Source organism: Lipotes vexillifer, unplaced genomic scaffold (genome assembly GCF_000442215.2).
Source record: "Lipotes vexillifer unplaced genomic scaffold, Lipotes_vexillifer_v1.1 scaffold602, whole genome shotgun sequence".
Lineage (NCBI taxonomy): Eukaryota > Metazoa > Chordata > Mammalia > Artiodactyla > Lipotidae > Lipotes > Lipotes vexillifer.
The window spans coordinates 26,652-30,759 of NW_006790307.1; positions in this window are offsets into that span (position 1 = coordinate 26,652).

Below are 4,108 nucleotides of genomic sequence, written 5' to 3' on the forward strand. Positions count from 1 at the left end.
AAAGAACTAATTTAATTTTTCTGGTTCGGCACATGGAGAGCCTGCACAACTAACAGACCATTTGAATGTTAAAATAACTTTTCAGACATAGCACCATTAAAATCCAATTTTGTTAAACTTCTTGGTTTTAAGACAATTTTATGTAAAATTTCAGTCTTTGACAATAAATATTTGAAATGATTACCTCAAATATAAGAACAATTTTGGTAGGAAGTCCAGTGTGCTACGTATTTCGCGTACGTGCAACAAAATATGAAGGCATGGATGGAAGATGAGTATAGTGGCTGGCAAGCCACTAGTGAATGATGAGCCCTTGAACACTCCTTGGCCACACAATTGAGACTACATGGCATGCATTACGCCTGATTTTAAATGTGATTAACAGTATTATAAGATTTATTCTCTTTCAAGTTCAGATGTACCTTTTTATAAAAGAGACATTGCTATCTTAGACTGTTGTGTAGGGTATGGATTTTTTTCTCTCTATTTTGGATAATTGAAAATTGTCAAAAGCGTATGCTATATATATATATATATATATATATATATATATATATATATAAATGTACACACATACATAATACTTAAATGCTTGACTGTGCAAAGGATACTTTTGGATGGTAAGGAACTGGTATAAGTGGCTGCCTCTAGGATTAGAATAGTGTGGTCAGGGACAAGGGTGGGAGGGTGTCTCAGTTTGGTTTTCTTCCAAAGCAGAAGCTGAGTTAAGAACTCGGGTGCAGGTAACCCCTGAGAGGTGATGGCAGGAAGCACAAGTATAGGAGTGGGGAAAGTGAGACCAGAAAAGTAGAAAATCCAAAGAGTATGATAATGAGCATATTACCACTTTGGACAAACAGGGCTCAGTCCCACAGGGGACTCCTTCAGAAACAATGTGAAACACACTTCAAAATTTTCTCTCGGGATGATCTACCCACCCTCACTCTTAACCTTCCCCCATGGTCTAGAGCACCCCGGGAGCATTTTCTCCACCCTTGCTGTGCAGAGAAGAGAGACTCAGATGCTTGAGGTGGAAGCTGTCATCATCTCTCCAGAGATTCTTTGGGGTGCTGGAAGGCTGGGGAGAAACTATTTACACTTCATCCAGTCCCCCTGGCTCTGAGTTCCTGCTTCCACTGTTTTGCACTGCGTTGCTCCCTGTTAGACCCTGCTTCCCATCCCTGTATTAAAAGTTCGGGATAACAGAGCCTGGAAAACCTTAAACAACTTAGAATTAATTATTAGCATCTCTGTTCTTAAAAGGCTCCTGGTAATCTCCCTTGCACCACTGCAGGGATTTTCTCACTGGACCCTTTTCATTCTAGCTTCCCACCATGCAGTTTAGCCTTCTCTGCCTCTGCTCTAAAAGCCTTTCCTTTACCCACACACTGTTTGCAGGATCATAAATTCCTAAACTTCTTGGGCAGAGCAGTTTGACTCTGCTTTGCTGCTTGCTTCCAAATGTTTGCAAACCTTCACCTTCTACACTCAAGATGAGTTACTATGTTATTTTCTTACCAAAGGCAGTTCCCTCCCTAAGAGTAACTTTACTTCACTCTTAAGATAACAATTAATTTTTTTTTTACCCTACTATATACATAAAGTTGGAGCACAATAAACCATCATAACAATACAGGGGTTTCTGATAGTATCATGTATTATCTTGATTAAGTCTGGGTCCACTTCTTAGGTTCCCCGATTCACTCTTTTCTTCTTGTATAGTCTTTGTTGGAATGTCCACCTCTTGCTTCAAAGTCCTGATACTGATGTTTCTTAGTTTATTTTTGTTTACCCCAGGAATCACTGTGTAATGCTGTGTAATAACAACCATGTAACTGGTTGTTAACTCTTCTCGTTTGTGAAGGATTAATGTTCTTATAGCAGGGAGAGAGTTTTCTGGATTGTAGTTAAACTTGAAAGCAGCTTCCCTCCCCCACTCAGCAATTTAATCTTCCTTCTCCCATTTGGGTCAGACTATGGCACTTGCCGGGTAATGCCATTCAAACCTCTCCAGGCCACAGTAGCTCTGAACATTACTGTTTAGTTATGCACGTTTGAATGGCACCCGTTGATTTCCTTTTATAATTATCAGAGGATACAAGAGAGATTCTCAAACTGAGTTTGAAAAAGACTTGTATTTCAAGCTGCAAGTCCTCTATCCTGAGCAGAGCTGAGCAGGTAATTTTAGGAAAACTTTAGGGAAATAAATACATTATTTATTTGCTCTGGAGCTTTTAATGTTGACATTATCCCTCTTTTACCATGAGAGAGTTTGACTAATGGCTTAGCCATGGCTATAATAGCTAGAAATTAGAGGAGAAAAAAAAAAGGAAAGCAAGATTCTCTCCAATCCCCACCTCCACCCCAATCCCCAGGCCAAGATGCACTGTTTAACAATCATTCTTTTAGGAGGGAAATGAGTTCTGATGAAAATATGACTTCAAGCAAATGCTAAGCCCAGCTTTCCTTCTATTTTTTTTTTTTTTTTTTTTTTTGCAAAACAAGGCAGGTAAGAGCTTTAATCCAGTAGTACACCCAAACTGATTAAAACAAATTTTTCATTCACTTCAGATCAACCTAGATTCAGATATGCTGCTCTAGAGAGCTGTTTCCTACATGGTTTGTCTCCTCAGTCATTGTCCACAGGACTCTGAGAAGCTGTAGGAATATGCAGGCGCAGACTCAAGGCCCGGCTTCATCTCCAACGTTGTGGAAAGGGACTGTACATCATGGGGCAGAGCCCTATGCTCCCCTATGCCACCAGGACAGAGCCCGGGGAGAGTGACCTCCCGGGGTATCCACGTTGGTCCCAGCTTTCCTTCTTAATGATCTCATTCGTAATTGGTCACAATGATTTCCCAAAAGGTTCTTGCAAATTAACATTCAATTTAAACAAGCAACTTCCATTATAAGCTCTTGAGCCAGGTCATGAAGACACAGATTTATCTGCTGAGGATTTTTAGGTGCCTAGGCAGCTAGGTTTGTCCATCTTCAGGCATCTTCCAAATTACAATTCTATTACTCCTTCCCAGAGGTTTGGCATTCTGCAGACAGCGTGGGAGGTCTAGTTCTTGCTCTACCTCTGTCTCAATCCCCTCAGTTTCTCTCGTGGCCAAATGCAAATAACACTGTCAAGCTGTCTATCATTGCAGTGACTCATAACTAGCAATTCTTATTTTAAAGCACTTTCCAGTTATTCAAATGATAGCTCATTTTAGAAAAGAAATAAGCTAGTATATGAAAAATACTGGATACAATGGTAAGATACATACCCTACCACCTGCTTTGTTTAAAAATGTCTCAAATCAAGAAACGAGAAATTAAAGTAACTATATCTTTAGCCTAAACACACAAAAAGACCTGACTGTCTATTGGTCTATTTATGTATTAGGAAGTAACTACCTTTTAATGTTTGGGAAAAAAATGCTTGTATTATATCACAGACATACATGCTCAGGGAACAAGGGGAAACTAGAACACAAGAAAAGAAAATCCTCTTCCTCCTTCCTCTTCCTTCCTCCCCTCCATGCCCATCCTGGGCGCCTGGTGCAGCTGAAATGGGCTCAAGTAAAGAAGATGATGATGTCAATAATACTTTACATTCGCATAGCATCTTATGGCTTCCAAAATGCTTTCACCTAGGTTGTTTCATTTAGAGAGAAGCATTGTACAGATGTTTTGTGGATTTGCAACCATTAAAATTGCTAATTCTGATTAAACTAGTCTAATGTTTCAGGTTCTGTTTCACTCACTTATTTTATCCTGCCTTCTGGTTCACAAAGAGATTTTATTATGCTGATGTAAAGTGTCGGTCATTTTCCAATTACTAAAGCTCTTCCTTTTTTTTTTTTTTTTTTGTGGTACGCGGGCCTCTCACTGATGTGGCCTCTCCCGCCGCGGAGCACAGGCTCCAGATGCGCAGGCTCAGCGGCCATGGCTCACGGGCCCAGCCGCTCCGAGTCATGTGGGATCTTCCCGGACTGGGGCACGAACCCGTCCGTGTCCCCTGCATCAGCAGGCGGACTCTCAACCACTGCGCCACCAGGGAAGCCCTAAAGTTCTTCCTTAAATGAAATCATAAGAAAGTTTAAGTTGGAAAGAACTTTGG